Source organism: Epargyreus clarus, unplaced genomic scaffold (assembly GCF_041222505.1).
Source record: "Epargyreus clarus isolate Ecla_fem2 unplaced genomic scaffold, WU_Ecla_fem_2.2 ptg000031l, whole genome shotgun sequence".
In the NCBI taxonomy this organism is placed as follows: domain Eukaryota; kingdom Metazoa; phylum Arthropoda; class Insecta; order Lepidoptera; family Hesperiidae; genus Epargyreus; species Epargyreus clarus.
In genome coordinates, this window is record NW_027332236.1 from 5,592,682 (window position 1) to 5,605,868 (window position 13,187).

Below are 13,187 nucleotides of genomic sequence, written 5' to 3' on the forward strand. Positions count from 1 at the left end.
ACACACACTGGGCTTATGACGTAGGAGTAAGGTAATATGGATCATCCGTCTATCCTCCTTATGGAGAAAGCCTGGCATACGCATAAACGTAACACGAGGCGGATAAAATAAATGACACACGAAAAATTTTACTTCTATAGTTGTTAGCATAACAAAGATACTAAGGCTAAAAAGGGAAAAATATATATAAAATATACAAAAGTGATAAGAAAGAAAATGCTAATCGGTACTTCTTTCTGTGTATGTACTTTGAAAGACTCGTGAGTAAACATTGTTGTTAATAATACATCTGTCAGTGGAATAAAACGACCATGTAATTAGTAAACAAAAGAAAGTCTTGGTTTTATTTAAATGCTAATGGTTTACCTTTATCACTTTAATATTGCAACATTTGAAGTGAGTCGTGGTGGCCTTCTGCCTGCGGTTATGCAGGTGATACGTTCGAGTTCTCGATCTCGACAGTACCGAACCGTCCGCCATTGATATCTGACAGTTGGCTCGTTTCCCGCCAAATGCACTGCGCGTGAACCGCGAAGTTTGTTTTTTTTTTGTGATTTTGTGTCTGTGCCATAAATATGCAATGAACTGAAGTGTTTTTTTTATCGGTATGTAATATGCTTATTTTTTTATAACTATAGATAGTGCATAATTTTAGTTAAGCCTCTCTTTTTTATAAATATTGACTTAAAACTAAATTTATTACGGTTGTTGTTCAGAATGAAATGAAACAAAAATGTCCATTCATGGAAAATGTGTATAGCGATTAAGATAACTTTGATTAAACAAAAAAATAACATTAGTAAAATAATCATTGTTTTGTAATTCAGTGTAACCAATGAAGTCGTACCTGTTGCTTACAGCCATAGATTAGTACTTACAGCCGATAAACTATAACATATACTTAATAAAGCAGACCCGTTGTTTCATAGGTATAAGTACTGGATTTTGTCGAATGGTAAAATTTAAAAGAAAATCTGGATATTTTCAATTTTTTTGTACGCCTCACAGCCTAAACTTACCTGATTTTAATTATAAGGTGCTGAATTCGTCTAAGTATGATTTTAAGCCATCGGGTTTTTGTTTTTATAACAATTACTTACTAGTTTAACATTAACAAATAGACATTATCTTTTTCGTAACAGTATATTCATAACTATTTCCTGATATACTTAAGTAATATAAATAACATGTGTCTATATGATATCCATGACATTGAATTTCAAGCATTAAATTATTTATATACCTACAGATAGAAGTAAAAGTATTCGTAACGTTCATTTTGAAACTATGTGTACATACGAGTACGTACATGTACTTATTGAACCACGGGAGGTTTTGTCACCTGGCATAACATAAACAATATCATAAATTAAATAAATTATTTAATAGACTATAGAGCATTAGATTCTTGAATGCCGCTGACCATTTTTGTCAAACTTTTATGATGACCATAAAATTAAGTCTTCAGTTCAATCTACTTTCTACGAGTTTGTCAGAACTAGCCGAAAAAGTAGCTATGCCATTCATTCCAGTCCAATAATTTGCACTAGATCTACGTGTTAGAGGAAAAGAATCTCTCAGAGACTCACTGGGATAGAGTAGCAGCCCTATGAATATCACAGCAATGTGATAACAGATTTTTCATACAGTAATGATTCACAAAGCAAATAAAGCGAAGAAAACTAATAAAACACGTCAATACATAATTTACCTTCATGCGAGAAAATCTCTTAAGCCGATGAAAAGATACGCAGAAACATAGATTAGTAAAGATTACTCACTCCTAACAAGAAAATGTACCCCAGTTTTGAGAATTAAATAGTTGCGTAAAAAAGAACTTACTATAATAAGCCATTTGCAGCTTCATTCAATTTCAAGGCGGCGAAGTATCTTTACAAATCTATGCGCAGAAATAAAAATTCCCAACATTAATTAAAACAATACGCATACTTATTATTATATACTTATTATTATACTAATTTTATTTATTATAGTTTTAGTTATTTTTTGATTATACGCATACTTATTTTTAATAGTAAGTACATACAATTATGAATGTCAGTCGTGCAGGGTTTTTTAAGATTCGTTCATTGATTGACTTTGCCGAAACCGTATGCATTTAATTGCATTTTTAATTTCATTTAATTTGTCCTCTATTATTGTTTGAAAAAGTGCGTATTGGTAGATTTCACATACCTTTGAATATGTTTTATATAAATCTCTCAGGTGTGCAGGTTTCCTCGCGATGTTTTCCTTCACCGTTTAAGGAAGTGATAATTATGCATAATATGCACATAATTTTGAAAATCAGAGGTGCGTGTCTGGGATTTGAACCTGGGACCCGTCGATTGAGAGGCCGAGTTTCTTAACTACTAGGCTATAACTGCTACTGATATAAGTAATCGGGAGAAATTATCATATATATAAGACAATTCTTTAGAAAGAGACATCAGTTATAATAATACTCCGAAAAATTAGACACGCATGCCTGTTTCGAACTTAAAATCCTGGGTCTAATTAGGCTATCATTGTAAATAGTGAAGTATAGTTAGACAATGCGTCTATACGTAAAGCAAGGAAGACAATCGTTTCATAAATTATAGTGGAAATCTATTTTTATCGGATTGCCTTAGATAATGATCAAAGGGGAGCATGAAGACGAAGATCAAATACTTTAGAGCAGTCAATTACAGATGATAAAAATATCTGCATACCGTAGACAAGGGAGACTGTATAATCATATCGTTATGTCCTCAAGCTCATGTTTCGGAGGCTTATTTAGAGTTAATTGACTTTCTTTCGGAACCGTAACTTCGTTGACGGTCGAGCCAACCTACATAGTAGTTTCTCTGATGGGTTCCATTCTGGTCCTTAATTTCCATCATATTTGCAGTCAGTTACAAATGTCCATGGTAGTAACATTTCTCAGATTCTGCACCTTTCGAAATGTTTTTTCAGCATTTAGCCTAAACATTTTCCATATTGCGATTCCCTACGTTTTGTTTGTTGTTCCTATGCTATATAAAGTGCTCTATCTTTTCATGAAAGAGGCTTTAAATCATTTTGCTAGTCGATCACGCCAACTCCCGAAAAAATAATTAAAGATTAAGATGTTTTGGTACAGCATAAATAAACATATGAGATTCTTAAATGGCTTTTATTGCTAAAATCGTAGATTTTGTAAGGAAGTGAACCTGAAGATGAAATATATTCTTAATAATCTTTTATCATTTAAGATACAACTACAAACTACAACTACACTACAAACTTGCACTCCACTGATATTTTAGGGTATTATCATTTGTCACTTACCTTATTTGTACAAATATGAACTCTTAAGTGCTAATATTTACACCTACGTGCGATTTCCATACAAGGAATCCAGAATGCCGCGCTGAAATCCAGTATGCGTTGGCGCAGTATATGACTCGAGTTTTAAAGCATACAGAAATGATAATAACTTATACAAACAATTTGAAAAATATTGTTCTGACGGATGTCGATGATGTTCATCAAAATAAATGGCAGGTATTGTGTTTACAAAATGACGAAAACAGCTAAATAAATATCTACTTATTTTTTGCGTCACGCATTTCTCCATATGATAACGTTTTAATTAGTCTTAATACACGAGTATAGTTATAGTCCCCGCCAAACTCCGCTCTGAAGTTGTTGCGTAGGTCACGGTTTGTGAGATGTGAGAGGAGCGTAAATTGCTCCCCCCAGGGCAGAGCCCGATAAAAGGGCATCGCGTTAGGAGGACTCCGGTCGTGTTCCGTTGGAGATCCCGGAGTTCTCCACCAAACGCTGAGGACGGCCACCGGGGGGGTTTTAGTGCGGTAGGTTTCCCCCTCGTCAACAAAAAAAAAAAAAAAAAAGGTCATACAATTTGCGACATTTTGCGAAATTGGCGACGCGATTCATTTCTATATTCAGAGCGGACTAGCAGTTTAACGCAGACTATATCTATTAGTTAAGGAACGTTTTTCTGTCACGCGGATTTGTGGCCTCATGTAGATCTGGTTTTATAGATACCTACCTGCTTTTCCAATGTGCGGCATTCACGCGTAAAATACGCGCACGGGCGTAGATGCGTGACAAGAAAAGGCCTTTAGCTTGTGCGTTATCTGTTAGCTACTCAGTGTCAAGGTTAAGTTATTAAATCATCATTAAATGATGGTCTTTCACTTTATTTAGCCAACATGGACATCAAACCTTGATGACCTCCGAATAAACACATAGGTAATCCAGGTGAATTAAGAAAGAGGTGAATTAATTGAGCAAGAACACTCCAGACCCGGGTTCACTTTGCTAACTAAAATCGAAAGTGTGGCGCGTCAAAAATATTTTTAGTTTCAGTCATGTGTAATCTGTAATTCCGACGGATTTCAGCCGCAATCTCTGTGCGACGGAGTAGTGTTATGTAAATACTGCGATAATATCCCTCGCAATAATAGCTCACGAATGTTTTGCATAACTGCCTTTACTTTGCAGTCCTCGCATTTCACAGTAGATTGACCGCACGTTTAGAATTAAAGTAATACACTTTTTTCAGAATGAATCAGTTTGTAAAACTCAATCAATTCTCCAAATTAGGAATAAAATGAACAATTATAAAAAAGAACAATTTATAATAAGTATACCTACTTTTATATTTTTGAACTGTACGTTATTTTAGTCCTTCGTAAATAAGTTTAATTATTTACATAATGTAGGTGTAATTAAAATTAACGGATATACAAAGTACTATTGAACATGAACTGTACGCTTCGAAACTATAGGCTTTAGTAAGGTTATTTACTTTTAAGTATATAGGTTTTTCATTTAAAAGTTATTAAACCTTAATCTTACATCTTAAAATCATTTACGTACTTAAAGCACTTTCAGAAAGTTTTACAAGGTATTTTCCTCATCTTTCATATCTTCTTTCAATGACATTCAGAAATTCTTCCCTACTTATGTTTTACTGCGGTAAATTACCTACATTTTAAAGCAAATAAGAAAATAACAGGTCTCAAAGACGTTTCTTTGAGGCAATGTACTTTGTGACCGTAATTTCCAAGATTAGCTGAAGGTTTTTTTTTATATAATATAGGAGTAGCAGACGAGCGTGCAGTTCACCTGATGGTAAGTGGCTACTGCCGCCCATGGACATCTGTAATCAACCCCAGATAGGATTAGATATTCCTACCTGAGGTCGGCCACAGATGCGCCGGTACTCCTGAGGACTAAGCTAGAACGCCTCGGAAAAGTATGTCTCCCGTACCAAACCCTTCAAAACGGAACACAGCAGCGCCTAACACTGCTATTATTAGGCAAAAATAGGTGTGGCGGTGGTGCCGCCGGAGTCGAACCACGTAGGAAAGGTTCCTATTTATGGTATCCGAACTATATTGAAGTAATATGGAGACTTAGTACTGAATTATGTGTACTGAAGGATTCTAAGATTGATGTAGCTAATGAGCACGCAGTTAATCTGCCTCCCTGTGATATAAGATGTTTGCTTGTATGTAAGTCAGTCGACTTCCACAGACGTCCCACAAATGGGGGAGGTTTGAATTATAATCCACCACAATAAATATATTATAAATTGCTTTATTAAAATTAAATTAATGAAACAAAAAGAAACATTGTATTTATTAAGGACTAGTAGGTTAATGAAAAACAAAAAGGTTACGATGAAATTAATATTTGTATTTATTTACCGGTGTGCCGTCAAAACTTAAATCCTTAAAACAGGATTTTATGTTACCAAATAAAACAATAATTAATTAATTATCATCATCGTCTTTTTCTTAAAAATATGCATTTTATTCAAAATGGCAAAACCTTTTGAAATATCAAGGTCACTGGTCAAAGTCATGATTACTTCTTTTACATCTATTTTGTAGTTTTCTAGTTATATTCAAATTGGGATAATATCGGATATAGTGACAAGTCACAAAAGACGAACAATAAGAATGGTCCAAAAAGTATGTTTACATTCCAACAACAACACTATATTGAATTTAGAACAAAAACAACACCATCGCAAACGTCATTTGTCGTATGTACATAAAAAGTCGTTCACATTGTATTCAGATTATTCAACAAATTAGATACAAAGACTTTAGTATCCAAAAGTAAGGCACGTGTATTTAAATTGTGTTTATGTATGTACATTGTACGTACAGATGGATCGTAAGGAAATTCAAAACAAATTTTAACATCAATGTTGTCATGAATTTTCTTTATGAAGGGGCCAGGATTTTACTTTCATATAAAGATTATTCATGTTATAAAAGTAGAAAACCGAAATGAACAGTTAACTGAGTAGGCACTTCTTTTACAATCTGGAATTACCTTATTATAAAAGGTACGAGTATTGATGTTGGTGAACTAATCACGCATCTGCATCTGTGATCCCGACTAGAGTAGCTATTATTGCCGGGATCAGGGCGCAAGGTCCATTTGAACATCTGGATTCCCTCCAAATTAGGAGATCATTTAAACAATTAAATTAAAACAAATATACCGATAAAATTAATATTGTTTAATTAATTAAGTATTTTATGTAGACATGTAGGTATGTATGTATTTTACTCTCAAAAGCAATATAAATGTTAGTTATATTTTGCTGTGTTCATCATTTTTTGCTCATTTAGTCATTGACATCTTTATATAATACCTACACAAGTTGAGTAAGTAATAAATATAGTCCGAAACCATCGAAAAGCAACTTTCACTAAAGTTCTTTTATGCAAAGTTGTATAACACAAGCCGGGTACAACCGAAATTAAGCACATGTCGCTGTAAGTTAAATACATACGAAGAGTCGAAGAATGGAATGAGCGTGCCTCTAGATGGTTATATTCGAGTGCATCCTACTATATACTATTTGTGTTTTATTGGTAGTTACCGTCCCATCACGCTATTGCCCACCATAGCGAAGCTGTTCGAGAGGCTGGCGCTGAAACGACTGCAACCGTCAATTATTTTAAGGGACGAGCAGTTCGGATTCCGCGCCGGTCACTCTACAACGCTTCAGCTCACACGGGTGATCCACCATCTTACAAGCGAAGCCAACTACGGACGACACACGGTCGGCGTCTTTCTCGATATCGAGAAGGCGTTCGACCGCGTATGGCATCCTGGTCTCGTTTTTAAGCTATTGGAGTCGCCCGTGCCGGTTTTGCTGGTGCGGTTAATAGCGTCGTTCTTAGATGGGTGGCAGTTCTTTGTATTGGTCGAGAACGTCACCTCAGACCCCCGCCTAATACGTGCAGGTGTGCCGCAAGGCAGCTGCCTCTCGCCACTGCTCTACGCACTCTACACGAACGACATTCCCACCCTAGAAGGTCACCTCGAGGAATGGGAACGGGACGTGGAACTCGCGTTGTTCGCGGACGACAACGCGTACTTCGCGTCCTCTCGTGATCCTGTGCTAGCAACACGCAGGATGCAACGCTTGTTGGACCTGCTCCCAGAGTGCTGCACGAGCGATGCTCAGACCAGTGCTGGCATCTCATCTACCGATCCACACCACACTAAGGGTGTACAAGATGTACGTCCGATCACGCCTATCGTACGCGGCACCAGCATGGTAAGCCCTGGTGTCAGAATCCAACCGCAAGCGTCTTCGTGCAGTGCAGAGCCAGGCCCTACGAACGATCGTGGGGGTGGGCCGCTATGTTAGGAACGACGTGTTGGAGCGCGACCTCAAGGTGAAGACCTTGGACAGGTTTGTGGCCATGTTGGCGCATCGTATGTACGCATGCGCCGACAATGGACCACATGCCCATCTGAGATGCTTCGCGCCCCTCCACGCTCGACCACCCGACGGTCGCCCGCTCCCTCGTGAACTCGAGGGACAGGTGTCACGTCGCGGCATAGGACGACCGCTTTGCTTATTGGTAGTATCTAGGCTGCTCGATTTGATTGCGGCTGCATTATGGCCAATATTTTTTGATGTGAAACATCTATAGCCGCACGTAAAACAGATTTCTGGCGTGGCGACGCATGCCGTGCGCAATAACTATTACCGAAGTCACTGATTAAACGAATTAAGTAGTCACGATTTGAAATAAATTCGTAAATTTTTGTATTTAATGAAAATAAATGTTTATTCAATAAATAGTCATCGTTATCTGGAAAAAAATCGTAATATTTTATTTTATCATTATGACATATTTAGTTCCTATCACAATATGTTCTTTTCTGCATATTACTTTTACAAAATAATGTCGATGTTTCACATCTGCCAGGCGTCCCGTGACGGCTCACATTTTTTTTTTTATATAGGTATAATAATGGCAGACGAGCACGCAGTCCACCTGGTGGTAAGTGGCTACTCCCGCCTCTTAAACCGCCAGAGGCCGTGGTGTCGCCGGAGTCGGCTACTGCCGCCTACTGACGTCCGAAATCAACCCCACACAAGACCAGATTTCCACTTGAGGTCGGCCACAGATGCGTCACTACCTTACCACACCCTTCAAACCAAAGAACAGGAGCGCGTAACACTGCTGTTATTAGGCAGAAATGAGTGTGGTGGTAGTGCCGCCAGAGTCGAACCACAGAGGATTTTACCACATTTAAACTATATTTGCCTTATTTGCCGTGAAATAATTTCGTTCTTATAACGTCAAGCGCTGAAAACACGGTAAACATTCTGTTCCGAATCAAGTGTTTATGAATAATTTTGTATTAGTAATAAGTAATATAATTTTGTAGTTGTTGTACATACGCGTTTTTATGTCGATATTTCCGTGATGTCGATATCTTCATGCAACGTATGAAATGTTGAATTTATGTACCTACTTAGTTTCGCCGTAAAGGTTTATGAACTGTATCGTTGCCTCTAAAACACCATGGATGGCGTGTGCTATCGAAATACAAAAACGAAAACACAAAGAAATGCTATAAAATCCAAATCAGAAATACGAATTACGTGATGATTTATAATATGGACTGGTTGAGGATCTAATCTAACCCTCAATATGCCAAACCGGTATTGCAAGTGTTACAAGAATTCTCGAAATTCCTTAAAAAGATTTCTTTTTCTGATGACCTTCAGAATGCCCGTGACCTAAACCTGATCGTTGATCTTGACACCATTACTGGTCCCCTCCGTTAAAAATACCATCGATATGAACAACGGACAAAACATCCGGTGAACGATCCCCATGCATTTATAACAAATAATAAGATTTGGTTGATACACAACACCCAAATAGGTAAATACGAATAACAAAACATAATTCTTAAAACCAATTTTTATTTCAAAGATTGACGTGTGATGAAAAGGACTTCATGAAAATTCCTTCTTATTTTCATCACGATAATTTACGCTGAGTTCTGGTTAAAAGAATTGCAAGATACGTTTCAAATTCCAACTTAGTCTGGAAGAAGCAAAATTTCAATATATTTCGTATTTTTAATGTCGACTAAAGATCCTATCAATGTCTGTCTGACACAGGCCATTCCATCAGGTAGACCGATTCCCCCTTTATTTCTATTTAAATGCCATACCACACACAGTCAAAAAACATTACCGGCTGTCGGAAATATCCGTAGCAACAGGTAGAAGCAATATATTGGCGATAAATCACGCACGAGAGCAGTCAAGTAGGGGAGCCAAGGTCTCGAGGGATGCCCCTTATTATCTCGTTAGTGATGCGAGACATTTGGAAGTTTTACAGGTCAGGTCTTTTTTACCTAAGTAGCAGTGGTGGCACCCTTTGTGATTCGACTTCGGGCCTATGACATGTCTTTTTCTGCCTTATAGGTAACTGTTAATAGTTTCTGTAGGTATTCTAGTTAAAAATGTGTGGTTAAGGTTACGCATTTCACCTTGAGGTAATCTGTGACAGAGCTGACCTTAGGTAGAAAGTCAATCCTATTTGGGCTTGATTGCCACTGTGAATAATTGTACTTTTGCTCTGGTGTTTAGCACAGCGAAAAACATCTAATTCTAATAACTGTTACTAAAATGATTTTTATACCGAAATCCTAGATGGTTTTGATAAAAAACACGTTGAGCTATAGGCACACATAAAAAAACACGAGAAAACACCTACGTAAGTATATTTAGTTAGTACCTATATTAATTAAGAACCTAAGTGAGTAATCAAGTAAACAGTACCAGTACCTTATAGTATTAGTTCAATTTTACTTAGGTATAGATTTATTATAAGTACTTACCATAAACGCAGTACAGTTAAGTGAGTATTTTCCTTCCATTTCTTCATTGCCCTAGATACCGTTTATCTATTCGGGTTATAGAATAGTTAATCTTTTCTATGCACTTATTTCAAGTACACACTACACCTTATCTTATTTATAAGAATTTCACTTTAATGCATTAGTAATACAATTAATTGAAATATACGTAATTAGTAATTACTAATCGGGTTTTTTAAAGCATTTTTATTTTTAACGCTAACTCTCGTCAACCAAGGCTTTCTGAATAGCAAGTACCTTCATAATTGAACTCTATCTCTATCTATGATATTACTTACTAATAATATAATATATATAATATAACTCTATATCTATGATATTACTGACATGCCTTTTTAATTAGGTCTAAATAGTTATTTTTCTGAAAAATTACGAGTTTTCTTCAGTTGTGGTTCGACTTCGAAGACACTCTGCCACACTTATCTATTATTCTAAATAACAGCATTGTCAAGCGCTGCTATGTTCTGGTTTCTTTATCTATCTATCTATCTGGTGGTAAGGTCCATAAGGTTATCCAAGAGACGTTAATTAAGAGTAGCAAGTACCAACGAAACTGTGACCAACCTGAAACCAGACTGGTGTTATCCGGGGTTGATAACAAATGTCCCTGGGCGGCAGTAATCATTTACAATCAGGATTGTATGCTCGTCAGCAACTTCTAAGTTATAAAAAAATTGTCAATGGATACGTTGATTACTACACAATTTATTAAGGATAGAATGTTTATTACTAGCTGACCCGGCAAACATTGTGTTGCCATATAAATAAAAAAATGTTAAGTGTGAACAACCCTTATCACTTAGGGGTTTGAAAAATAGATTACCCGATTCTCAGACCTACTGAATGCATATAAAATTTGCTGAAAATCGGTAAAGCCGTTTCGGAGGAGTACGGTAACTAACATTGTGACACGAGAATTTTATATATAAGATAGTATTTAAGTGTCAGCTTATTATGCTTAAGCACGCTTTCGTTTTACAATGACACTGAGGGAAATACCTAAGTAGTACTTATTGTAAGTATTTACAATACCACCTTGACATCACCAGTAAATTACATCTTTTCAATAAATTGCATGTCTAACCACTAGCAGTATCAGTTAAGTAGGTTCGTAGTACTGTTATATTATGACCATGAAGTCACAATATTCTTGCAACACCATCAATTTTATTTCAAAAACGTGGTCAAACGTGAAGTACTTAGTTTATCTACGTCTAACATTGTAATCTTCGTTCTTTTGTCATTATTGTTTTTGTGACAAAATTATTGTACGTAATTTGTAATGTTACACTACGGCAATTATGTTTTTTGTATTCTTTTTATCAAGTCGTAATACCTACTACTTAAGTAAGTAGATAAATAAGTTACAAATTACGTACTCGTAAATTAAACCACGCATGAATCTTTTCATGAGAAGTAGGTGTGGTTTTTTGAAAAAAATACTTGTCTTAAATTGACTGACTCAACTAAGTTGAACAAGGTCAAGACTCCTTTGTCAATCATAGGTCGCCTATTAACGAATTGCATAAGTCAGAAAATTCTTCAGCAGAACCATTCTCTATTTATTCCGAACCTCTTACCATGGAGTGAGAAAACTTTAAGAGACTTGCCGATCCTTTTTTCCGTCTATTTCTACTACGCCACTGCTGTTTGTATATTTTCTTTAGTAAGTATTGAGAATTGCAATGGTATTATTTTCGCCGCCTGTTGTGGAGTTTCGCCGCTCTTTCTCCATAATGAAACATCGTGAAAAGTGTTAGAAGATTATTGAGTAGGTATCAAAAACAATTCTGTAAAGGATCTACTTTTGGAACACCTTAGTCAAAAGTTTGAATATCTGTTCCCTCGATTAAATCCAATGGCAATCCACCAATAGTTGTTGTATCTAAATTTCGAACTCATTTCTAGTATAGGATTATCTGCATTTTGTATGTTCTATCCGTGGACATAGATCTATCTGTACAGGTATAGGTACAGACCTAGATGATGCAAATTACCAAGTTACATAAATGGCACAAATTGATGTGTTTCCTAACATAAAGACCTCTTTTCGTGTCATTAAGATAAGTGTAGGTAGTGTAAAGTCCTTATGAGAAATTACTTTTTGGCTCAGACCAAAATAAATAAGACCACGCTTCGCAAAACGTTACATCATGCATTGAGATAAAAAAACTTGTGAGTGATTTTGACGAGTAGATTTCGTGAAAATTTCGAAATGTATTAACTTTTTACGTGATATCAAATTCAATTTGCATCACTCAATGATAGGCTGAAATTTTAAATTTACAAATCTTACCGAGATTGTGATTGACGTAAATATACGGCATTTGAACTGCATGCTACGTATTACGTAAATACTATGCAATTTGTACAATTTTGCATGCTTCATTGTTTGGCCTGAAATACTTTGTCTATCTTGTGTTTCGGTCTGACGTTGTATGCACTTTATAACGACTGTAAACGAGCAATTATCTGCATTGTTGATGAACTTGAAAATTTTGATATAGCGAATATACTGTATACCAAACTTCTTCATTCATCTTATAATCGCCTAAATTTTAAATCGCTTAAAATTTTAAGGGCCTGCTTGGGATTCAAACCTTGGACATCAAGATTGAGATGTTGAATTTCAAACTGCATTTTGTCAGTTTCATGTAGGTCAATGAGAACATTGTAAATATGACCACATACTCGTAGCCTTCAAATGTTCTTACTAAAACTCATCATGTTTCACGGCATAGTTATTCCCCGGTGTTGTGGTAAAGAATATAGGTATAACGCCCAGGTATTCCCCAATAAATGCCTAATGGTCTAAAACCTGTAACCTAGGTCACCGCTCGCTCAAATCGTATCCTATCTGTGCTCATTCTCACATCGGGGACCGGACGGTAATAGGATAATTGGGTGCAAGACACCTATGCAATATGGTTTGCTGTGTGTGTGTCTGTGCATTGTTCCGAAGTGTGATT

At 36.3% G+C, this 13,187-nt stretch overlaps 1 protein-coding gene across 1 annotated transcript in view; it reads left to right on the forward strand.

Moving 5' to 3' along the window:
- The first annotated feature begins 471 nt into the window (after positions 1 to 471).
- The window catches only part of anne (polyamine-transporting ATPase anne boleyn), a 43,927-nt gene continuing 31,211 nt past the window's right edge, over positions 472 to 13,187 (forward strand). The window contains exon 1 of the mRNA XM_073089751.1: positions 472 to 605. The gene's annotated coding sequence lies outside the window, so the exon portion shown is untranslated. The remainder of the gene's footprint in view (positions 606 to 13,187) is intronic.